Here is a 25,136-nt window from a genome sequence, read left to right as displayed (position 1 = left end):
CTGAAAAGGAGGCTCTTGGCGAGCCCGGAACCCTGGTTTTCCCCACGCACCCCCAACGCCAGCTCCCTGCCTGCCATCTTCTGTTGGCTGCTAAAGACCGAGTGTTAGATCAGGACCCGAGGACTCCGATGTGGGGTTGCCCCCAAATTGGCACATGCCCAGCTGGGCATTTGAAAGCTCCTGAGGCGCTGAGCTGCCTCTGGTTATTGCCCCCACCCCTAGCTCAGATCCGTAAAAGAGTTCAGGTGGGGAAGGGACCCCCACCCATATATGGTCTTGGTGTCCACAGTACCAGGCTGTCTTTCTCAGCTCCTCCAGTGGCTCCTAGAAAATAGGGAAAACTTCTCAGTCCCAAACCTGCTCCTTGTGCTCTTCTCCCTCTGCCTCTGTCTCTCCACGGAGTTTATTTTCTCACATGGGTTTCACTCCTACCTTACACCTTCCCGTCTGATGCTCCAACTGCTGCGTACAGGATCTTCCGTGATCTGCAAGGGCATCCACTGGCATCTGAACTTGGCGCTTCAGGCTCTGAGCTCATTCTCTTCTGAAGAAATATCCTCCTACTTGTTAGCAGATTCACTGCCCTCATTCTTTCCCTGCCTTCCTGTCCACTAAGAGCCTCGATTTTGTTCCTGATGAATCCAAGCCAACTGTGGCAGTCCCTTCTCCTTTGTCAGTGATTGGCCTGGGGGTGGGTGTGTTCCCCAAGTCTGACCACGGAGATGTAAGGGAGAGTCTGCTAGGAGACTGCTGGGAAAATTTTTCTTCCCTAATAATAAGAGAAAGTCAAGGCCTCATTGTCCTGCTTATTTATTTCATGCTCTGGATGCTGTCAAGTGAGCATATGGTGTTTGAGGCTGCAACAGCTGTCTTGTGATGATAAAGGATGACCTGCCACCACATGGGAAGACCTGAGACCTCTGTGACCAGCCCTGCTTTCCTCTGGGCTTCTTGCAAAGTGACATAGTAAGGGTCTATATTGTTTCAGCCACCCTTCAGTTGATAATCCTTGCAGCTGAAAGCATTCCAAGTGATACACAGGGTACCCAGGCAAGTACACCATCAGTCTTCCCCCATCCCTTTAAAATCCATGCTTTACAGGGTAGCAGAATTCTCTTTCTGCAACAGGACCTCAGGCCTGTCCCCTCTCTTATCCAGAGTTGGTGGAAGTTGCTGATGACCTACCATTTTGAGCCGCCACTCTCAGCAGGTCTGTCTTGAATGGAGAATCTCTGGATTCTCCTGGAGCCTGCAACGACTAGACTCACAGTGAAGGCTACACAACCTTAAAAGTCCACGTAGAGATTTTTACACTGGCCATAAGGGGCTACCACGGGGACCTGGAGAAGTGATTTTCAACCGTGCATCAGTGTCCCCTGGAGCGCTTCTTAAAAACAGATTGTTGGGTCTCATCTCAGACGTTCTGATTCGCTATATCCGGGGGATGTAATTTGCAGCCCTATTTAAAGGCCATGGCCAGGATTTGGGTGCTTGTTCTCAGTGCAGGGGGGCTTTGTGGAGGGTTTCAAACAGCAGGGTGCCAGGGACTGGGGTTGCCTTTGAGCTGATGCATCCTGGCTTCCTGCACTCGCTCAGGAAATCCTAGATGATGTCCACCTGGTGCTTTCAGTGGGCCCAGCCTTTGACCACGAACATCCTAAGTGCCCCACTCAGAACCTCAGTTTCCCCTATAAGTGTACCAAGTCATTAATTCACTTGTTCATTCAAAAACATTAAGTGGGTTCCTCCTGTGTGCTGCACCTTTTACACATGGGAAGAGCCTGCACACACATCTCCTCATTTGACTGACCCTATGAGGCAGCAGAAAGGGCATTAGGAATCCTGTCCTCCAGGTGAGGGCAGGGGACCAGCTTGAGGCCGCAAAGGAGGTAAGTGAGAAAACCAGGATTTGGACTCAGGTCTTCTTTTGCAAACCTGCTGCTCTTTGCGCCACAGCCCGTTGCTTTTCCTCCACATCCTGGGTGGGACCAGGCTGCCCCCTTGGGCCCCTGACTGGCACTTTGGGCATGTGACTCACAGGAAGAGGGCACCTCATGCTGGTGATGTGCATCCTGGCAGGCAGGCCCCGTGGCAGGGAATTCTCTTTGTGCACGAGGATGGGGAATCTATAAAACTCCCCACAAAGCCTGGCTAAACACGCTGTCTGCCTGCTGGAGTGTCGGTGTGCAGAGCACCAAAGAGCTACACCGCCCATGTCCGGCCCCCATGCCTCTTGCCCAGCAGACGCTGGCAGCTACCCCAGAAGGCGGTGCCCTGGTCATCTATTTCAATGCTCTAATGACAAAGTCACGACCAAACCATCCTGGCCACCCTGTACCTACTGTTTGCATTTATGTACAATACGTGCTGTACTTTTCTGGTGCCCAAAGGAAAAAAAACCCTTTTGGCCTATTTGAAGAAGGCGGAAGCCTTCTTGGGAGACGTCTCCTGGCAGCGGGTCTGCACTGGCCTGGGAAAATGTCTCTGAATGTTTTCCGATGGAGGCCTTGGGAGCTGAAATTCCATGAACTTGAACAGGAACAGTCAGTGGCAGGCCCACGTGTCTCGTTGTTTCTGAACCTTGGACAAAATTAGGAGCAGCTGCCCTGGCCAAGTGGGAATGCTTTATGACGTGCTGACACCTCCAGGAGATATCACCCTGAGCGCCGGGCGCCATCTCCGGCGGGTGCGGCTTCATGACTTTCCCCTCCGCAGCCCCTAGAACGTAGGCTCCCTGTGTGCTTGCTGCCGAGAGCAAAAAGGGAGTCTGTGAGGAGTCCCCTTTGCCCAGGATCTGGCCCTGCCTAGACCCCATTCCTCGAGGTTTTGGCCCTCAAAGGAAGGAGCAGATCCTCCCCTGGCAGCACTGCTTCCCTCTGAGGTTGCCACAGCTCTGATAGGTGCTCCACAGGCACTTCCCAGTGAAGGAAGCATCGTGGCTCGTGAAGAGAGCCAGCTCAGGCCTGGGTTTTAATCCCGGCTCTGCCACGTTCCAGCCATGTGACTTGGGCAAGCCACCTTGGTTTCTTCACCCTTAAAATAGGGCGAAGAGAACCTCCGCTCTAGAGCACCAGTCAGATAGTAGCTGTTATCCCTCAAGAGCTCAAGTTATACTAGGCGTTGTGCTAAGCTATTCCCGTGGATTATTTTAGTGTTCATAAGATGGGCACCATTTTACAGAAGAGGAAATGAGGCTCAGAGAGGTTAGCAAGCTTGCCCTAGGTCACGCGGCTGGCAGGATTCCAATCTGCTGGACGGCAGAGCTGACATTATAATCAACAGTCTCCTAGATTTTCTTCTGAACTGTTGTGAGGATCAAACGTTACTCAAACCATATGTTACTCAAGGCCTGGCTTCAGCTGCAGCTCTGTTCATTTCAGTTCCCTTGCCTTGTTCCCGCCTCCAGTGTGAAGGCAGATCAGCAGACCATGGTGCCGGGCCCTGCGGGTCGGAGCTGGCAGGGAGCCCAGCGAGGGTTCCTGCCCTAGGAAGGCCCGCCACCGGGCCTTCGACGCTGCTCTCAGTTGAAGAGCAGTTTTGGTTTTCTTAGGCACCAACGATAGCCTGCAGGAGCCGAATGGTAACGGTGGTTAGGAGCTTGGCACCTGAGGGCTGATAGCCCTGAGCCTGTTAATTTGCGTCTCTGAACCTCAGTTTTCTCATCTGCAGAATGGGGTGCTAACAGTTCTTACTCTTCAGGGCAGTTGAGGGCCCGATCGGACGGAGTGTGTAAAGTGCTCAGTGCTGGGTCTGGTGTGCAATAAGCATTCAGTAGAGGGTGGCCATCCTTATCCTGCTCCGAAGACTCCAGATGACAGCAGACTAGGAACAGGGAAGTGAGCCTTCATTACGAAAATATTTTAGGAAACAGAATAGCAAAAATGAAAGACAGACACAATTATACAGTTACAGCCAGCAGACCTCCCAGCCTTCCTGTCTTTCACTCTCTTTGGATCTATTTTGAACCTTTCTTTTAAATCTTTCTAACCTTTTCTCAAATGGTGCAAGAAGTCCCACCCCCAACCCACCCCAGGGGAAATCTGAGAGATTCTAAAGATGCTGCCCATGTCCAGCTTCTGCGGAGAAAGGCAGACAGCCCCCCATCCCAGGAGCACGGGCTCTCCTGTGTGCCGAGCGCCTGGGTCAGAGTTTGCTGTGTGTGAAGCTTAAGGCACGTAATTAGTTGTGCCTTTTTCCTGAGGCTTTTTAAAGAAATCCTTAAATTCTCACAGAGTCCATTTAAATCATCTAAACAGAAAAATTCTTTTTGCATTAACCTTAAGGGAACTGAGTGGTTTGCAGAAATGGCCAAGAAGCAATTATCTTCTGGGGGTCGAGCTCTGCCATTGGGCTCACACCAAGAGTTCCACCCAAGAGGGGAGCAGAATTATACTGTTTATGGATGGCAGACACTCTTTATGACTGACACAGAATCAATGTCCCCCTTGCCTGCTGACACACCCTGATTCTGTTTGGAGCAGCAGTGAAGTCAGTTCCCGGTGACATCTTGCTTTCCCGGACATCCTTGCACTAGGGGCAGTCATGGGATACGTTCTGCACAATGAACAGGTGCACGCAGGAGAGCTTTGGAGCTCGTTGGAAGGTGGGTCCTTTCTCCCTTGAGCACAGACATGATGGGCGGAGCCTATAGCTGAGATCTTGAAAACAAGATGGAAAGGTGAAGAGAATTGCAGAGACACTGGTCCTGACATCACTGAGATGCTGAATTACAGCCAGTATATCCTACCTCCATCTGTACCACGTGAGAAAAACAAACTCCCTCTCGGTGAGGGAGAGGGCTGTGGTGGGAGTGGGGTCGACCAGATGACTGAATTGCTCTGGGGCAGATACTGGAAAGGAGGGCACCGTGGGGTGCAGGCAACCCCCAGATACCAGCATTCCCACCTCATCTTGACCCTTCCCATTCCACAGGGAAAAAAATTAAGTCACTTTAGTTGAATTTTCTGTTCCTTGCAGCCTAAAGTATTCCTAACTGATAAGCAGAGCTCCAGGTAACCTTGGAAATTCAGATATGGAAAACTGGGGGGCAAGTTCAGGGTTGGGTTTTACTCTCTAACCATATTGTCTCCACTCTTTGTGGTTAGAGCTTGGCTGAACCCCGGGGGTTGAACTCTCAGAGAGCAGCAGAGCATGGTCAGAAAATCTAGATGGGGAATCCTAGCTGTGTCACAGACCAGAAAGGCAGTGAGGGTCCCTGGGGCATAAACTCAGCCTTTCAGAGGAGGCTGTCCTCTCAGACAGCACCCTGAGCCTCCCACCCCCACCCCGTTCCCCCCACACCCCCTGCTGGGTTTCCATCAGCTTTGTCAAATTAGTCACCATTTCCTGAACATTCTGTGCCTTGGCTGATCCATCTCTTTGGCCGTAAAGTTCTCATCATCTCCTCTTCCACTCCCCTTTTTGGCTTATCTTTCAAGGCCCCACTTGGGACCTCTTCTGTCAGGTCCTTCTGACCACCCCGGTGCCTCCCCACCCACACGATGCACCAATCCTGCTGCTAGGTCATCTCACTGCTCTACCCTGCCATCTCTTCCAGCCCTCCGTCATCCCTTGGCCACAGGCTAGGAACTTAGCACATGACAGTACAATTCACTGTAGACATGTTTATGTCACCCGCCAGAGTAGGATTTCTTTGAGGGCAGGATCCATTTATCTTCACCATTTACATTTTTTCCAGAGCCCAGAATGGTATGTGGAAAACAGCAATCCGTGCTGGAGTGATCAAGTCTAGTCTTTTGAGTGATCAAGTCTAGTGTTCTGGAACACAAGTTTCCTAGGATGATTTAGGTACTGTACACCAGAAAGGTTCCATGGTCAAATAGGTACGGAGAAGGCCAGCCTGTGTGAGATCTCTCAGAGCCTTCACCACATGGTGAATCACCAAGGAGGAGATTGAGTATGCGTGGTCTCTCCGGGGGAATTGACTATGAGATAGCTTTCTCATGGAGAATGCTGAGGGGCTAAAAGGTTGAGGAATGCATTTTGGAAACCCTAAAGCAGAAACACCTTTATTTCACAAGGAAAGCATAATCCAGTGCCTTTCTGGAGGTCTACCAGCTGGTTGGAGGCAGAGGTAAGACCTAAGATTGAAAGCCCTTGAAGGCATACCTTGGGTGACCTCAGGGGTCCTCAGACAGTCAGTGAACTGTGGTTGGAAAGGCAGCAGTTTGAGGAATCACAAGACCTGAGCTCCAATCCGGATTTTCCTCTTACTACCTGGGTCACTATAAGCAAACCCTCCAGCCACTCTCGTTCTCAGTCTACGTTTCTCACCTTCAAAATGTAGCTGATAATGCCTATCTCACATGGTACTGTGACGTCTGAAGGGTCTGAACAGATAACGAAGCTCCATAAATGGCTGCTGTGGCAGCCAACAGCATTCTCCAGACTTCTGGAAAGATCCCGCAGATGTTGGAGGTAAACACTGAAGAAGAGTTAACAGCACTCTGGGTACACACACCAGTGGTACACAGAGGGATAGCCAGGGAAGGCTCCCCAGGGATGAGTATGACCTCTCCAGCCCGATATTACCAGTAGGACAAGGGTTTGGTTCATTCTGGAATCTTCCTGCCTGCCCCTGGGGACTAATGCATGAAACAACATCCTAACATCCCTCAGTCCTCGAAACCAGCTTCCTTCTCCATCCTGGAGGCCATCTTTCCGTGTTCCTCCACACCCCAGGGTGGGCAGCAGTGCAGCTGGACCTGCGCTTTCTTCTCTTCCCCCTCAGTCCATCAGGACCTGGCCTCTGTCCATCTCCTTGCCTCTTCTCCCTCCGCTCTCTCTGTCGCTCTCTGCCTTACTGACCCTGACCCTCTGTCACTTCCCAGCATGCTCCAGGTTCCTCCCTCCCACCTGAGGGCCTTTGCTCTCATGTTCTTTTCTCCATCTAGAAGCCTTTCTTTCTCTCTGTGGTTGAACTCTCCCTCAGATCTCATCTCAAATGTCCCCACCTTAAGAGAAGACTTCCTCTAAACATCACCACTAGTCCCTCCACTCTTATCCACTCCCATTGTTTCCTCTCCTTTTTCTTCATACTAAACACTGTTAGCAATGATATATTTATGTGATTTGTAAAAAATATCATCTGCCTCCATTGTAGAAGGCAAGCTTCATGAGGTTTGCTCTGCTGACCTTTGTGTCCCTGGGGTGTAAGCAGTGCTGGCCACGAGAGCAGCTGCCCGTCAAATATTCAGTGAACTGCGTGTGCGTGATGTATTGTCCAGACAACATTTCTAGTTTGTTTTGGGGGATCCATGGGCCCCACAATTTTCTGAATAAGATTGTTCCCTCCATGGGGCTGGGAGGTTTGCCAAGCCTGCTTCTCAGAGGAAAGGGCTGGGGTTTGAGCCTTGCTGTGTGGACGGCCAGGCAGAGGAGCATTGCAGGAGGCCCCTCCCCCAGTGGATGTCCATCTCTAAAGTGGTCCCTTCAGGGTCTCCTAAATTCTTCTAGCCTTCCACAGAGCATTTTCTGAACACTGACTCATTCCATTCTTTGGATTCTGCAAATTTGGAAGAACTCACGTCTTCCGTTTTGCATTGGTTGCTGGGAAGCTCAGGTTGAATCTGCAGTCACCTCTCATAATCAAATGATAGCTAAAAGCTTGCAGATTTCCTCTTACTCACACCCAGGGTTCATTTTCCTTTGTAGCCCTATTTTCCTCTTGTCCCAATTTCTTGCTGTATTCATTTTGTGTCTTGGTGAATGTGTGTAACTTGGTCAGCCACATCAAATCCTTTCTGTAGCGATTGAGGTACTCTGTAATTGAGGTGAAATTTAAGTAACATAAAGTTAACCATTTAAATCAAGTGGCATTTAGTTCATTCACAGTGTTGTGCAACCATCACCTCAAGCTAGTTTCGAAACATTTTCATCACTCCCAAAGAAATCTTCACACCCTTTAAGGTCACTGTGTGAGTCACGCCTCGCCCCTTTCCCTCCAGCCCCTGGCAAGCACCCATCTGCTTGCTGTCTCTATGAATTTGCCTATTCTGGAGATTTTTTGTGAATGGAGTCATACAATATGTGACCATTTGTGTCCGGCTTCTTCCACTTGCATGTTTCAAGTTCGTCCATATTGTGGCATGTATCAGTACCTCACTCCTTTCATGGGTTGTTTCGATAGATTGATAGATTAGAAATGTGGGTCAGCAGAGGCTGGGGGCATTTAAGTCACTCTAACACATGAAAGGAGGACAATCTCCCCCAGTCTCTCTAGCGTACGCAATAGATTCCCACCAAGGAACCGATGTAGTCTGGACGTTCCAGTATTACATTCCAGAGGTCTTGGGACCTGGGCACTGGCTGCTTCTCTCCAGAGATATTCTCCCAGAATAGACAGAGGTGTCAGTCAGCATTAAAATAACCTTGGCAGAAATCCCCATGCCAGAAAGATAGCCACAAACATAAGCGCCAAGGTACGTGGTGGCAGGGAGGGGGTTCTAAATTAAGTCTTGGGCTGTGAGTTATATTGACTTGGGTGTGGTGGGGCTGACCGGTCGGTTCTGCCCCTTTGCTGCATGTCCCTGGTTTGGCAGGTGGTGGGTGAGAAGGACTTTGTAAAGGCTAAGACGGAAACGCTGCCAAGAAATGTGGGATGACTTCCAGCACTAAGGCGCTCCATCCAGGCCAGAAAGGAATGGAGAGGGGAGAAATAAAGGAAGGCAAATGGATTTCAGCTTCTTGAATGGGACTTAGAAAAGCAAATCTAATGGCCGCTCAGCTCATGGAAAGGGGCTGCGTTAATGCATTGCTTGATTATTGACATCAGAGGTGACCAGAGAGATAACGGGACTGAGTGAGATGAAAATGACAGCAGAAACCACTGTGGGCCGAATCTCATTTCCTTCTGTGATATACAATGAGGCTCTTCTTTTTCAGTCTTATAACAATGTGAAAATGATGGTTTGGGCATTTTGGGGAGACTTTGGGCTAAGAGGAACCTGGGAACAGATTCCAGCCATGTCATCTCTAGTTAGATCAACTTGCAGATTTCTTCTCTGACTCTTAGTCTTTTCATCTTAAAAATTGGAGTGATAGCTTGGTTATCTCAAAGAATACTCTGGATCAAATCTGATAGTGCGGCCGAGAAGCCTGGCATTGCAGAAGGTGTTCCTCAAAAGTTTGCTCTTTTCTCCCTTCTTCCTTTTCTAAATCTTAGGAAAGACTCGGATCTTTATGTGACTATAGCTGTCAGTGATGCAACGTGAGACCCAACGCAGCGAGAAAGCAAAGGGATAAAACATAGTTTTAGTTGAGAAGACTTCGAGAATTCAAGTTGGAGGAGATAAGATAGATCCACGTGAGAAGAAATTTCAGAATAACCCCAAACAGTCATAACAAATGTAAAGTGGCGCGTGCCCCCCTTTATAGCCAGCTGATGGCATCTCCTCTGGAGAACCTCATCTGAAGCCACAGTGGGTGATGCCATTCCACAACATTCTCCAGTCCGACACTGACATGCCATGTCAAATGATCTGTTTGTGGGTCTTGGCCTCCTTCCTCCAACCGACTGTGAAAACTGCCTGGCCCATAAACGCTTTTTTAATACTATAAATTAGCATTTAACAAGTACTTACTACATGAGAGGGCCTGTGCTCAACTTTTTGTACTGACCATCTCCTTTTTTCATTACCACAACGCTAGAAAATAAGTCATTGTATTATTCCTGACTAATAGAGAGAGATATAAGACTCAGGCAGAACACACTTGCCCAAGGTCACCGGGGTGGCACGTGACGGAGCTGGCCTTGACTGACCAGCTGGACTTCAAGTTCCTGCTCTGAGTCCCAGGCCCAGCTGGCTCCTTGGCCTTCAGTGCTCATGCCTCCCGGTGCGGCAGGAAGGGAAGCAGGGGTCAGCGTGGGCCTGACTGGCTGCTGAGGGAGGCCCCAAGAAGACGTTGTGACATCACTGGGCGTATTTGCACTGGAGGCCTGGATGACCACAGAAGACGAGGAGACTGAAAGCTTTCTAGTGACACACATTGTAATAAGCATTGAGAGCAGCAGGAGTGGGCGGCAGGAGGAGGAAGACTGAGGAAGCTTCTGTAGATGAGAAGCAGCACCCCCAGAGAAACCATTGCTCCATCACACAAGCTGGGGAGATGGGCTTTGTGCAAGCTCGGCAGCTAAGGGTGGGCATGACAGGGAGAAGGAAAGTGGCCTGCTACTTGGAAAGAAAGTCTGACAACAGGGTGCTTGGGAGGGGACGTCATCTCTTGGAGCCATAGCTGCATTTGAGAGCCAGGTCAGCCACTTACTAGCTGGTGACTAAGAAAGTCACCTTTCCTCTCTGCACTGCAGGTTTCTTACCTATAAAATAAGGACAATAGTAGCCACCCAATGGGATTATCCCAGGATTAGAGATAATGCATGTGACATAATCAGCACAGTCCTCCCCCCGTGGATGTCAATGTTCGCTCTCCCTGTGACGGTAGCAGTAAGGAGTGGTATTAATATGTGTGTCTCTGTTGGCAGAGGATTAGCGTAAACCTTGGTTTCCTTTGAATGGGCTTGCCAATGATGGTGAAAATCAAGAGTGCCTATTTCTTTTGTTAAAGCTTTAGAATCAACTATAGAGTGGAGAGTGAAGAAAGTTGGTGTGTTGGGGGGTGTGTGTGTGTGTCTGTGTGTGTGTGTGTTGTGGAGTTGTGCGTAGTCTGAAGCATGCCAGAAGAATAGATAATGCTGCAGAGCAGGGGTGCCGCGGGCTGCGAGAGCACCAAGGAGGGGATTATTAACTCTCTTAAGGAGTAGAACAGGCTTTCAGAGGCTGTGACATCTGCATTAGCTCCTGGCAGACGGGAAGAAGTCTGCCGGGTAAAGAAGAGAGAGCAATGCGGAGGCATGGAGTCTTGGTGGAGCTTGCCTTCTTCAAGGAACGAGTTCAGAGGGAGCAGAGGCAGGGAGGTTGGAGGAGGTGGCAGGACACCTGGAAGCAAAAGTGGGCCCTCTCCATTCTTCAGCCCAAGCCAGAGTCTGACTTCCCACCCCAAGGAGCCCCGGACACTCTGCCATGTTGGCCTCCCCCTACCCACCACGCCACGTGGCAGCTCTGTGTTCAAACAGCCACGTGTTCCTGGCTGTGTGTCTGCCCCAGGGACCTCAGAGGGGAGGACACACAGGTGAGTGAAGCAGGAAGGAGCCGGGCAGGGACTCAGGGGAGGGTGCGAGAAGACGACGCTCTTTGAGATGCTGGGCCTTCGACGGCCTCCGCAGCCTGTGCTGTGAGCCCTGCCAGGGTGGCCGCTGACAGTCTGCAATGTCTCTGTGGCCACGGGCCATGGAAATCGAGGGCGGAGATAGTTCTTGGCGAGGCACGCCATGGTCTGGTACATCTCATAATTTCCTTTGGAGGCCTCCCTGGGTGTGCCAGCGGTCACAGACAAAGATGTCCACGGGGGCTCCCATCACCTCTGACTTGTTTTCCCAAAAGTGCGGCTGGATCTTCTCAGTGCCATCTGCACTATCTCACTGGCCACCCCACCCGCCATCTGTTTACAGGCTGTCAGACAGCTGGCTGGGGTGAGGGGGACACTGTGTGACCACAGAATGCATAACATTGACTGCCTCCAAGCAGAGGACCCTGGGGCCTTTACCTTGCTTGCCCTGGGATCCCAGCTGAAAGATGGATGTCAGGTTAGCACCCGCCGTGAGCTTCGCCTATGCTGACAACAATGACAATAATAATACCAGTGATTACCTGAGGGCTTATTAGGTACCAGGTACTGTACAGACACCTCATCGAATCCTTGCAGCAAGCCTGCAAGATGAGGGCGGGTTATCAGTCTCTTACTCCTGAGGAGGAAGCTGAGGCTCAGGGAAGTCATGTAATGGCCCAGGGGTCCACAGCCGAGTGTCAGAGCTGGAAGTGAGCCCCAGAAGCACAGGACCTCCAAGCAGAAGGAGCTCCTTCCTCCTGGCATTCAAGGCTCTTTGGGTCATGTACTGATCTACTTGTCTGGCCCCATGCAGATGCTGCCCTGCCCGCTGACCCATGGCATAGCTGCCGGCCATTCCTGATGCCTCATCAGCTTTCCAGCTTCTACTCCTTTGCACCCCCCCCCCCCCCCCCCAGTTTCCTCTGCCAGGATCCCTGGGAGCATCTCAGAGGGACCCACCTGGTCCAAGGAGTCAGGGAAGATTTTCTCTTGCTGGCATTTCTGACGTCCAGCACTGCAGAGTCGATGATGACACTTTTTGTTCTAAAGATACCTCCTGCTCGTTGTTAGATCCCAGAGTACACAAGTGCATAAAGTCTAATCTCATTTCCCTCGAACATCTCCTCCACCCCCAAACTCCCCTCCCAGAGAAAGCTGCTGGGTGGTTGGTGGGGGTCCTCAGGTGTTCCCATGCCTGCGAAAAGATGCATATGTAATTGGTCCAGCCATGCTTCTGGTGGCTGTTCTCCGTTTGCCTCCCCTCCTCCAGCCCTACAGCTCTTCTTTACCCTTCTCTGCCCTGCTCTGTGTCTGGGAGGCTGACCTCGCAATGGCAGCGTCCTGGCTCCCATGGTCTCTGGCTTCCAGTGGGGCTGGCCAGTGGGAAGCACTGGCAGGAGATGGAAGGGCGGGAAGAGAAGGACGAAGGACGCTGAGGGGTTTCCTCCTCCTCCCCTCCTACTTCTGCCCTGCACCCCTGTAGTTCTCCAAGTGGCTGGACTCCCTGAGGCTGCAGGCCCTGTTGGGTCTTTTCACAGTCCAACTCCCTCTGGACTCCAGTAACCTTGTCCCTCCCTTTGTCCCCTCAGGCCAAGGCAGGGCAGTGACTTCCTGCTGTTGCTGCTCCCTGGGTGCTTCACAACCCTTGTCGGCTCCCTTACCCCTCACCCCAGCACTGGACCAGGCCCATCCCAACACCATTTTCACACCTTTGTACACTTTTGAGTGTGCCGTCTGCTTGCTGTTGGAACCCTGTGACACACCTACCATTCTGGAACTGCTCTGCCCTTAGCACTGTATCCTGAGCATCTTTCCGTATCAGGACCTGCATATCTATTCTTAAAGCATGCATGGTGTTTCTTTCTGGGAGAATTATAGCTAGAGTTTGAAACCAAAAAGAAATAGTGACCAGGTGAAGAGATGCATGTGTTGGTAAATGCAAATGGTGGAGAGAGCTGCAGAGGGCAAAAGTGAGTTGCCATGACAGAGATGGACAGGGGGGACCTGCTGGCTGGTCTCCTGTCACGCGGATGGACCAGAGCCGCTGTCACCTGTGTCCTGTTGATGGTCACTTAGGCCTTGTCCACAACTTCACTCTCTCAAACCGTCTGGTCTGTCTGCAACATTCTTGTACCTACATCTTGGTATCTGTGTCCTAAGATGTCTGGAGAGGAATTTCCCTGATGTGGAACTGCAGGAAAGAGATGTGGGTGGATTTAAAATTTGCTAGATTCAATAAATCATGCCTAAGGAGCGACTCTTCCCAGGGAGGCCCATGCGAGAAGAAGCCACAACTTGTTTGCCCTCTAGGGAGCCAGAGGAAGGCTTGTCCAGGAGCGAGGACTTGGTGGGAAGGTCCCCCAGCCTTCCTGGAACCGAGGCCTCATCACAGACTTTGTCTTTTTATTTAAAGTGGTGATAATGCAACTTGCCCGCTGTCACTTCCCCTGCCTTCCTCTTTCCTCCAGGGAACCTTGTAATTGATATAAGAATGTTGCAACCAAATACCACAGAGATTTTTAAAAAATGAGATCCAAGAGAAAAGCCTGGAAGCAATTACTACTCACCCTTTCTGGTGATTCAGTTTGAGTAGATGCTTAAAGAGCACCCAATCTGTGCTAATTCTGTGCTCGTGGTAGGAAGACATGAAGGATGGGATGCGGCCCCTCCGAGGAGCTCACAGTCTGGGGAGGGGAGGGAGGAGTTAATACGATGGTTTCCAAACCTGTCAAGGGACCTGTTGCAGCGGAATCATCTAGAAGCTTTGCAAAAACCCAGGTCCCAGGGGCTCACCCTGAGGGCTTGCTGGCTGGCAGGTCTGAGGTGGGGTCTGGGACTCTGTAGTATTAAAAGCCCCCCTGGGTGACTCTGATAGTCGGGGTGCTGTGGGCTGTGGCTGTAGCATGTCTCCAGGGGTGCATGATGTGGTCGCTTGGGTAACGTAGAAGTGGCTGAGCTGCATGGCCCAAGGGCCAAACTTGGTATTTTGTGTGACCTGTAATTTGGACTTACACATTTTAAAAAAAACCCCAAAATTAAACTAGTTTTCAGCCTCTAAAAATCAGGAGTTATCTCATTAAAATTCAGATTTCATCTCTTTGAAAAATCCTAACAACTTGCTACAGCACTTGGCTTTTTAGATGGGGCATGCATTCTCCAGTTTGACACAGTCCCCAGCACTCCCTAGTGTCTCTCTCTTAACATTGTCAGTTGCCATGTTGTCATTGGATTAACACTGCTCTTTTCTTATGGTAGAACTAATGGAAAATGAAGTACTTCTTGTCCTCTGAATTATACTAAATGTTGAAAAATGTAAGACAGACCAAGAAGTCTGTGTGTGTTATTTTTTTAAATGAGAGAGAGTGTATTTCTTTATGGAAGTATTCAATAGGCGCATCAAATGTGTCAAAAGACTATGAGCCCAGCCCATTTTCCTCATTTATACTCCCACCCTAACCTTGTGCACCAGTGCCAGGAACACCAGATGGGGAGCCAAGAGCCTGCATTTCTCCTGCCCCTTCAGCCACTACCCCACCATGTCACCTTGGGAGCAGTATTTATTCCTCTTGGCCATGCTGTAAAACACTGGTTCTCAACTGGGGGAAATTTTGTTTCCCCTCCTAAGGGACAGTCCCCATCTTGAGGTATTTTTGATTGTCACAACTGGAGGGAAGAGTTGCTATTGGCATCTAAGTAAAGGCCAGGGATGCTGCAAAAGATACTACAATGGGCAGAACGAGAGAGAGTTATCCTGCCCAAATGTCAACAGTGTTGGGAGTGAGCAGCTCTGCTATCAATGAGGGAGTTCATCCCTTCTAGCTCTGAGAATTCATAAGGTTACCCTAGGAGAACACATACACAGAGAGACAGTACTCTCAGTTTTGGGGCTGACAAAGCCTCAGGAACAGGTAGAATCTTGGAGGGTGAGTAGGATGGGAGGCAGAGAGAGAGTGTTCAGGTGAGTGGGAGCTATGGGCAGAGGCAGGGGAAGGCAAGTGCAGAGCATGGTCATGGCTGCAGGGGGGTGAGTGGCCTGGTGTGCCTGGGTGTGGCAGGAGTTGTAGAGAAAGCCTGGAAAAGCTGGGGCCCAACCGTTAGGACAGTGTTCTCAGTGCGTGGGGTGGGATGAGGTCTGTATAGTTCACAGATATTCTGGCTCTCCTTCCAGGACATGATCGGGTTGTACTTCCTGCCCAGGGGAGGCACAGCTGGCCATGTGACTTGATTTAGCCATTGAATAGTGAGCAGAAGTGGTGAGTATCCACTGTGGGAGGAAGCATTAAAAACCGGGCATTCTGCATATCACTTTCTTCCTCTGGCACAATGACTCTCAACGTTCGGGATGGTGGCTGCTTCATCAGCCTGGAACCCTGAGCAACAAGAATGAGCAGGGACCTGCCAACCCACAGTGGATATGGGCAAGAAGTAACCTTTGTGTTTTGAGCCACTGAAATTTGAGGGTTGCTTGTTGCTGCAGCAGAACGTGGCTATCCTGACTGATTTAGACAGAAATCACTGGTGGTGCTGAGATGACGGTCGAGGGTACACAGAGGTGGCGTGAATTATACTACATCCCTCAGGGAGAGTCCTCCTTCCTGTCAGGATCACACTACAGAGTGGGTCTCAGTGTGTGCCAGACTGTCTTGAACACCCATTCCATACAGCCTGTGCTCCCTCTTTCACAAAGAGAGAGGGCACAGGCTCAAGTTTTGTCTTTAGTTAAAGTTTCATAGAATAGTTTTAAAATTGAATTTAATTTTAGGGTTGGCTTCTATTCCTGGCAAGGGATTATAGCAATATAAGGGTTTTTTTAATGGAAAGTGAAGAAAGTGAATCATTTAAAAAACTTATATAACGCCAATAAAACACAGGTGGTATACACTTATGGCAAAAGTCATAAAGATAGTTGACAAATGACTGCAGTAGGGGGAGTAGAACGCATGGTATATGACAGAATCCCTTGCACAGGTGACCTGTCGAGGCAAAAGCTGTGGCCAGGATAACAAACACAACGCTAATCCTATTTCCAGGCATTCCTCTAACAACAAGGTGAAGCAGCTGTTACGCAATAGAATTCAGAGGGGTACAGAATACAGTCTGACGTCCTCTGTACCACCCCATGCCTGGCGCCCAGTAGGTGCCCGACCAACCTGTGTTGCATGAGCGACTGGTGATTGTGATTTCTGTGCCCTCCTTGGGGAGGGCTGCCATCTTGGGAAGGCTCTGGCTCTGCTCGACATGTTGAAAAGCTCCTGTGAGCACATCAGGCACGTGGGGAGACGCTTCAGAGTGCCACTCACTCTGCAAACAGAGGGGAAAAAACTGAGGATCCCTGGGAGGGGAAGGGAAGAAGGAGCCATAGAGGCTGGGGCTGCTGGCTAGGGGGAAAGGGGAGAAATCCCAGGTGATGTGTGTGCATGTGGTGTGTGTGGGGGGGGGGTTGTTGGAAAGGACTATGGAGAACTGACATTGTTAATATGAGTTTTTAAACGTTTGCACGAGATGCGCAATGGAAACTCCCTCTCCCCCCTACCCTCCAAGAATGGATGAGCCCCACACTGCATTGCGCAGCGAGCTCTGACTCAGCAGAGGAGAAGGGGAGACCGAGGAAATGCTGGGGAGGCTCCAGCTATCCGAAGCCATGGAACTGTGGGTCAGAGGTCGTCTGACCATGATCTCGGGAACTGCTGAGGCTGCAGCTGCCCTCTGGGTACACATGAGTGAGTGAATGAATGAAGGACGGTGACTAATGCACTGGGATGTGACAGCCAGAGGCATTTCTTACTGTGTCCACCATGAACGGCGAGAGGCGAATCTTATTTTCCAAGGTGGCTGTAACAGAGTATTCCATCGCACAGGCTCTTCTACAATGTGACTGGACACTCCTCCCGTGAGAGGTGGTGTTTGTGTCCCCTCCCTTACCTTTATGTGGCTTGTGATGGCTCTGACCAGCAGAACAGGGCGAATGGATCCCGGGTAACTTGGAAGGCAGCATCCTGAAGGGCAAGGTGGCTTCCTCCTTGTTGACTGGGACACTTGCACTTGGAGCCCTGTGCTACCACATGAAGGGTATGAGTGCTCTGAAGCTGCCGTGCTGTGAGGAAGCCTAGCCACATGGAGTGGCCACGTGCTCTGGTCTGCAGGGTTAGTCTTCAAGTCATCCCAATCCATACCTTTAGATGATGCTGTTCCCCAGTTGCAGGTCACCTCTGGGCTTCAAGTCTCTGCAGCTGAGTTCCTAGACATCGAGGAGCTAACCCTGCTGTGCCCTGATTGAATTTCTGACCAAACGAATACAGGAGCCTAGTCAGTGGCAATTTTAAGCTGCTAAATGTTGGGGTATTTTGTTACACAGCAATCAGTGACTGAAACACAGTGACTGAGTCTTCCTCATCTCTGAGTTCTCAGCCCACAGCACTGGGCCCGAAACCAAGAGGGGCTAGATAGGATTAGCTGAGTAAATCAGTGAGGGAAGAACTGAGTTAGCATGTGCCCCTAGGCAGGTCTGCGTTCCTTCTGGAGCCCCCCTTCCATCACCTAATTGTATGTTCACAGGAACAGACAGAGCACCAAAGCTTTTGTGGTGACTGGATGCTCTGGAACCAGGAAACACCACCTCTTTTTCAAAGAGTCTCTGATGTTCTTTCCTTTCTGACAAATTAACTTTTCTGGTTTGATTGGCAGATTTGGTAAGCATAAGATCACGTGCCAGTGCCAGTGGGAAAAGGGGGGGGGGCGCAGAAAGGGAATATGCAGGGGAGGGCTTTCACCATCCATCAAGCTGTGTCGTAGCATGTCATTTTCTACCCAAACAGGCAAAGGACAACACTGAATCTTTCAGAGGCAGGCCGCTGGCCGCGGTGCACCAAGACGGCTATCGGCTTACTCTCCCCTCTAGCTCCTCACAGCCCCGCTTCTCCTCCCAGCCCAGAGGCTGGGAAGAAATCGCTCCTGCTCCTGGTGAAGTCCACCTCCATTTACGTCCCAGTACTGGATCGAGGCAGTAGGTTAGCCTAGACCATTTCAAATGCCGTCCAATGCATTTCCTTTGATTCATCCCAAAGCCGCTTTGCAATTGCTGTTGAAAGTTCCAACTGTGAGGGAGGATTTATAAGGAGCCAGGAGTTTGCCTATCTGGACGATACTGGTGGGCAACGTCCAGCTGAGGCAGTTGTCTGCTGGCTGAGCAGGAATCCATTGCCTGCTGGAGGCAGGAGGCCAACTCATTGCAGGCAGCCACGCCTGTGTCCTAACAGCAAAATCAGTGCATCCTGGGGTCTCGCTGCCCTGGGAGGTTTCCCTGACGCGTGACCCAAGAGATGTTGGGAACACTTGCTGCCATGACCTGGCAGGAATCACTGAAAGGCTCGATTGTGCTGTGGGAAAGGGATGGTGCTGTGAGCAATCCACATGGCAAGTCAACTGTGAAAGTGCTCTGTCAACTAAAGCCTTGGAAAGGGGGAGTCCAGTTCAGCTACTCCCTTTTACTGGAAGGAAAGTCAGTAAGTTTTGAGTTTCTCAAAGCAGAGAAATATGCAGCTAAGTCATTTCACATAACCTGAAACCTCCATCTTAAGTTACATTTCATGCCCACACATAAAAGTGTGTGAGCTGGTGCCACCTATGGGCGAGTTGTGACGCTGCAGCCCAGCTCTATTAGATGCTCCACGTGGACGGACAAAAAGTACCATAATGCCAACAGATAAAAAATGCAGAGGCATTTAAAAAATATATGAATATAAATATTTGTTGGCATAGTTTGTTTTACAAGGAGGTAATACAAGCTCTTGGAACTGGAGGCTGAAATCATTAAATTGTATGCAAAAAGATGGAGAAAATTATGTTATAGGAGTTCCTCTTGGAAAAAGTTCTGTGTGTAGAGGAAACGGATTCTGTGCTAAGTCTCTTTGGTTGTGGAGTAAGGCCCCAGGGGCCATGCTCCAGGAAGAGTGGACGGTCTCTACACTGCCTGCTGGGGAGGGTGGAGCCTGTCAGCTGCTATGGTTGACCTGGCTGGGGCAGACATGTTGGAGGGCACAGCTGCATTGCTTGACCCAACAGAAAGGAATGGAGCATCTGCAGGGGAGTTTGGAAGAGGAAGACTACCAGGGGCAGCATGGGAGAATGGAAACTCGGGGGATGGGCATGCAGAGGAGGTGTGTTGCAAGGGGTGCTGGGTACCATCTCTCCTGCGTTTCCCCCCTGGGAAATCTGTTTGGGTTTCGTTGTGGAGAATGCATAAGGGGTGAGAGCCTGGGTTGACCTGGGTTCTAAATAGAATCTTGGAGTTGAAAGAGATTTTAAGAAGTCACCAAACCCATTCCCACCCAAAGTGGAAGCCCCTCCCCCAACACCCCTGGGAGGTGCCACCAGCCTGGTCCAAACACATCTGGGACAGCGGCTCCCTTCTTGAGGAGGCAGACAGGGTCAGGGAGGAACTTCCTGTCTTTGGTTTGCTGTCTCTGTTTGGTTCGGAGGAACTATAAATAACGAAGTGGCTACATTTCACGGTGGGGAGAGGGGGCATAACAGCAAAGTCACAACAGCTACTGGGTAGAGTGTTTCTACTGGCGCCAAGCACTTAACTTACACTGTCTTGTTACAGCCTTATGGGGAAGTCTTTCCTCCTGCTTTGGAGGGAAAGAAACGGAGGTCTCGCCAACACCGCTGATTCGCCTGAAGTCACACAGCTTGTCTGAGGAGAAGCAGGGGTTTGCACTCAGGTGCCTTGAGCTTTTCCCTGTCCCCGTTTCTTCCCTGTTGGCTTTACTGGGAGAATCACCCTCTGACAACGTTTCTGAGAGGGCGTTTGAAATGGGCTCAGCGTTGCGTCTGACTGTGGTCTCTACACCTTAAGAGGAACAAAGAGAATTTCCAAAGTGGTCAAGTAAGTTACAAAGGAAACCTGGAGAATAAATGATCTCTGAGGAATGTTTAGAGGAACTAGGATGATTTCATTTGAAGGCTGATTATATAATGGGTCTTCAGGTTTATGAAAGATTGTTAGAGACGATGGCCACCAGCTGTTCCTCATCTCCACTCTGGACCGGAGAGGAGGAAATTGGCCTAAGCTGCAGCCTGAGGGTGTCTATATGGAAGAATTTCCTGACACTGGAATGGGCAGGAAATAAAAAAAAGCAGGCCCTTTTTCTGAGGACACCAAATGGAGACCAGAGTCGTCTCGGTGTGTGTGGGCTTTTTAGCAGCCAATTAATCGGGCTCGCTGGGCGTGTGCCTTGGGATTTTGTCTCTAGAAGCTCTCCGGGTTGCAGGGGAACGTTGCAGGACTCTCTCTGACAATAGCCCCAATGGAGCTATGCCCCCATGATAGCCCAGTACCCCTTCCTAATGACAGACCGTGCCGAGCACCAGGGCATGTGCGTACGTGCACGCCAGCGCTCTGCCCCTGGCCTTTGCTAGCCCCTAACCCTGGGGCTAAGGGTGTCTCCTGGGTTTCTGGGGAGGGAGCAATGAATCATCTACGAGTAGGTCTAGCAGAGTGCCTGGCACGTAGTTGGCGCTCAGTGAATCATAGTCCTCTGCTCCCACCACCCAAATCTCTAGAACTTATGTGAAGTCTAAATAAGCTCTGTTTTTTGACAGTAAAATTATTTGATTTTGAGTTAAGTTCCACAAGGTTCAACAAGGTTAAGGTCTGCAAGGTTCAAGGGGTACAACTTAAATCTGTGCTCTGGGGATTTGCTGAGTGAGTTCATCTCCAAACCCGCATCTACTGCAGACTGTGGATCTCTGCTCTCAGCCCAAAGTGTCTGGGTGCTGGCAGAGCTCCCTCACCCGCCACTCCCGTCAGTCCAGCCAACCAGTCCCCTCCGGGTCTCTAGTCCTCCTTAGACACCCGGGAGGCCCCAAGTTATCTTACATCATGCTGGCTTCCACCCCAGTTCCTCCACGGACTTGCGCTGTGACAAGTGGCCTCGGATAAGTCATTAACCTTCCGGCGCCTCGGTTTCCTCATCTGTGAGGTGGGAAGGACAGTCGTGCAGCCCTGCGGTAAGGATGGAAGCAGACAAGGTGTGGAAGGCACCTGACACAAGGCCTCGTGTGCAACTGCCAAATGAATGTTGAGACGAGGGCCATGTTTGGGGATTGTTTCCAACTCTCGGCCATACCTGAACCTCTTAGGATCACTTCCTGGGTCCATCAGACTCTGGAGATTTATCAGACAACCTGAATTGGCCTGTGGAGGGACCCTCTTCTCTGCCCAAGTCCTTTCTCTGACCAGACAGATGGAACGTCCTCCCCGTTGGCAGAAGCGTTACAAAGGGAGCGTCTGCAACCTCCTCTGCGGCCTTAGTTTCCCTGGAGCAGCTAATCTGATTGGCCAGCGCTGGCGCCAGGAGGCGGGGGCACGGATGTCTTACTGCGCAGGCGTGTGGCTGGCCTCTGGCTGGCCGTGTTTTCTGCAGACTTCTTCCTCGCCCGAGGTGCCTTCAGAGTCCCGCACCCATTCTTCCAGGACACCCAGTCTTCCAGGAAGCCAACCTTTGCGGGCTGAATAGATGCTTCCTTAGCCAGTAATTAAGCCAGAGTTCCTCAGATTCGGCACTATTGACATTTTGGGTGAGAAAATTCTTTCTTGCATACTTTGTAGGATGTTTAAGCAGCATCCCTGGCCCCAAGTATTAGATGCCAGTAGCATTCCCCACCTCAGCTGTTACGGCCAAAAATGTTTCCAGACATTGTCAAACGTCCCCTGGGGGGCTGAGTGCCGCTGAATGAAGCTGAGGCTGTGATCCGCGTGTAGGAAGCGAGCCTCAATCAGAGGTTTGGGTAGTGAGTCCTATCAGACCTCAAATGAGAGAGAAGGGAATTCTTTTCCACTAACCCTTAAACTCTTCAACTGTGCTGCTGGGTGGCTAAGTGAGAGGCCTTCTTTAGTTTCTTTATAGCGAGAGAGAAACAGAGCAAGAAATAGAGAGTGAAAGGGAGAGAGGCAGAAAGGGAAACTGAGGCAGGAGCCAGCAGCAAGTGACTTCCATGAAATTCCCAAGGGCACTCGGTGTGCAGGAACAGAGGAGCCAGCAGGGCGGGGCTGTGGGGGCCGCCCTGGGCCTGGGTAAATATGCTCTGTGGAGAGGACGGGCTGGCAAGTAAATATAGTGACCATCTCCACAGCAGTTCCTGGGGCGGCTGAAGTGCGGGGAAGGACACACAGCCCATTGTACAGAAACCGCATTTTTTTTCTCCCTCTGTCTCTTTATCCAGCCGGTCTCTGCAACTGCCCTGGCCAGTGCTCCCCTGTCCAGACCTCTGCCCTGGGTCATCCCCCGCCACCAGCCGCCCCAGTCAGTCCCAGGTACTCAGTGCCGGGGCTGGAACCGAGGCCATGGAGATGGAGGCAAAGGAAACGAGCCTCCCCCGTCCTGGGCCGCTGAAAATAATCACGGCCTTTTCAAAGGCCGACTTCCCCTGGTGCCAAGGCAAGAACTGTCTGTCTTGCCACCTTTCAGTTCTTGTTAAAAAGCAGAAGGCATGTCAGGGCTGGGCCGGGCCACAGCACAGAGAGGGCTTTCTTCACAGCCCTGGACGGAGCTCAGCGCTCTAATGAAAGCACTTATTAGCCCCAGCTGGCATGCCATTTTCCTGAGCTGGAATAAAAAATTGCCTCAGTCATCCTTTCCCAGGCTAATTTCAAAAGCATAATTACCATCATCGTAATTGATTACTATTTATTTTGGTCATTAATCGTCATGCAACCCCTTGTTACATGTGGATGAAATGATCCAGTGATATTTACGGCACGTGGCAGCTGTATTTGTTTTCCTTCAGTCCACATGTCTCCCTTGTCCCTTTCAGGGGAACCCCTGGATTTCATGACACCCGGAGAATCCTTCTCTGGCTTCCATGTTCAAGCTGCTAAACTATGGTGACTGAGGAGAGTTGGGGTGAAAAGTTGGGGGTTCAAAAAAGATATGGATAGAGTGCCATGGGGGGGGTAGCAATATTAAAGGGCAAGGGGGGAGGACACCCTCCAAACTCGTGTTGGAGATGAGAGGCCAGGGAGGAGGTGGAGGGAGATCAATTGAACGATTATGAGACTGTTGTTTCTTCTCTCTGGCCCCTTGAAGGAGGCAGTTACCAAGCATCAGTGAGCAGTTAATTTGGGAAGAGAACTGATATTTTCTGCCTTAAAGGCAGCTTAGACGGCGCCTGCAAGTAACTGCAGGAGGATCATAACGTGCCCCATAATAATGACAATGTGCATACAGCTCCCACTTTGCCCGAGCTCTTAAGGTCCAGTCAAATGCAATTCCCGCAGATTAGTTTAATGCACACCCACTCTGGAGACAGAGCAATGTTTCGTCCCCATCGTCCCAACTACTATTAGGTATTCAGCTCTCCTGAAAAATCTGGAGGTTAGGACAATAAAGATAAGTGAGCAGAGGCTAAAAGCCTTAAATTCCACGAAGGTGGTGCTCTTACACCTGCTGCCTCCTACTGGGCAGCCGTGCTGGGTCCAGGTGGGACCTGACTCTGGCTGAGGCACAGGCTGCGCTTGCCTCTGAGCCATCTACCCCCTTGATTGGTGGAAGGATGGGTGCCAAGTTCAAATAGGCCAATCAGAGTTCTTCCCTAGAAGTTTTGAAGCTGGGACCAATAACAGCATAAGTTAGTCCCTCGTTCGTGCTGGAAGTAAGGAATCGTTCATGGACAATTTTTCATTCACCTCATGGATGAAACCAGCCCACAGTGGGAGGGATTTAGTCAATAGTCAGAGAGAATCTCGTTTCAGAGATGGAGGGTGAGTCCTGGTGGGCATTTAAGACCCCGCTTCCAGTTACTCCTAAAACATGGAAGAGGGACACTGAGAAGAGCTCAACAAGTTGGGCCCTGCATAACTCCAGCAAGTGCCATTTGTATGGTCGCCTTGTGATAGTGGCCCCTGGGGTTGTGCAGTGTGCAGCTTGCACAACTGTACATGGTGACCCCATCTGGCAGCAATCCCTGCCCTGTCTTCAGCTTACTTGGAGATACTCCAATACACTGTTATTAAACTCTCCTTTTTGCCAAATCCAGTTGGAATTGGATTTATGCCACTTAAATCAAATGAGAGCTAAATAATATGATAATAGATATCCCGAACCACAAAGAAAAAAAAAGATGTCACCTCCTTCCCCCCAGCTTATTCTGGATAGCAGGAAGGAAGTACCTGTTTTTCTTAGCTATTAGCTCTGAATTTACCAGACCTTCAGGGAGTCAGGGAGGGGGAAAAGAAGAGTAAACCTAATTTGCACCCTGACCCCAGCCTCAGTCCTGGGGTGCCAGGCCCCGCAGAGCTGCCAGGCCATGGAGAAGGCGGGTGAATGCAAACCATTTCCAGAAGGCCTTTGAGCTGGCTGCGTGGGAACAGCTGCACGGCTCCCTGATGGGTGTCAGTGTCAACGCGGACTCAACATTTTCCAGGGGAATGGGACTGAGAGAACGTCCTGCTCCGGCCAGATGCAGCTCCAGAGGGTGGGGAGACGCCAAGGAGGAGGGAAGGCGGCCAGGCAGAACGGCAGCCCTACCCACCCGGGGGAGAGAGAATGAGGAAGAGTCTTGAAGAAGCTTTAAATTCATAGCTCCTGCATTCCACCCTTCAAGGGCTTTCTGGGTCTCCGTGGTGAAATATGTAGACGCTTGATTTCAGGAATGAACAATAATCAAAGGATTTTTTCAGGGGTGGGAGGAGGAGGAACCCTGGCAGAGTTCTTAGTGAGAAGGCAGAGGGAAGAGAATTCAAACAATCCCCAGGAATGTAAATAAGTGCTGTACAAAGAGACGTGGGTGGTGCAATGGGATTAACGTGGATTTTGCAATCAGCCTGATCTGGGGTCACGTCCCGGCTCCATGGGAGCATAGAGTAGCCACGTCAATTCTGGAAGCCTCATTTCCTCGTCAAAAATAGGGATAATAGTGGGGGCCGGCCCCGTGGCCAAGTGGTTAAGTCC

The 25,136-nt window shown here is 50.6% G+C and overlaps 1 long non-coding RNA gene across 1 annotated transcript; it reads right to left on the bottom strand.

Annotated features, from left to right (window-relative positions):
* Nucleotides 1-15,958: 15,958 nt before the first annotated feature.
* On the bottom strand, nucleotides 15,959-21,465 carry LOC124242841 (uncharacterized). Its single transcript, XR_006889524.1, has 4 exons — nucleotides 21,315-21,465; nucleotides 21,065-21,190; nucleotides 19,775-20,035; nucleotides 15,959-16,485 (listed from the first exon to the last, which is right to left on the bottom strand). It is a non-coding gene; the product is annotated as an uncharacterized LOC124242841 (long non-coding RNA).
* Between the last annotated feature and the right edge of the window lie 3,671 nt (nucleotides 21,466-25,136).

Source organism: Equus quagga, chromosome 7, assembly GCF_021613505.1.
Source record: "Equus quagga isolate Etosha38 chromosome 7, UCLA_HA_Equagga_1.0, whole genome shotgun sequence".
NCBI lineage: Eukaryota > Metazoa > Chordata > Mammalia > Perissodactyla > Equidae > Equus > Equus quagga.
This window is presented reverse-complemented; position numbering and strand designations above follow the sequence as displayed.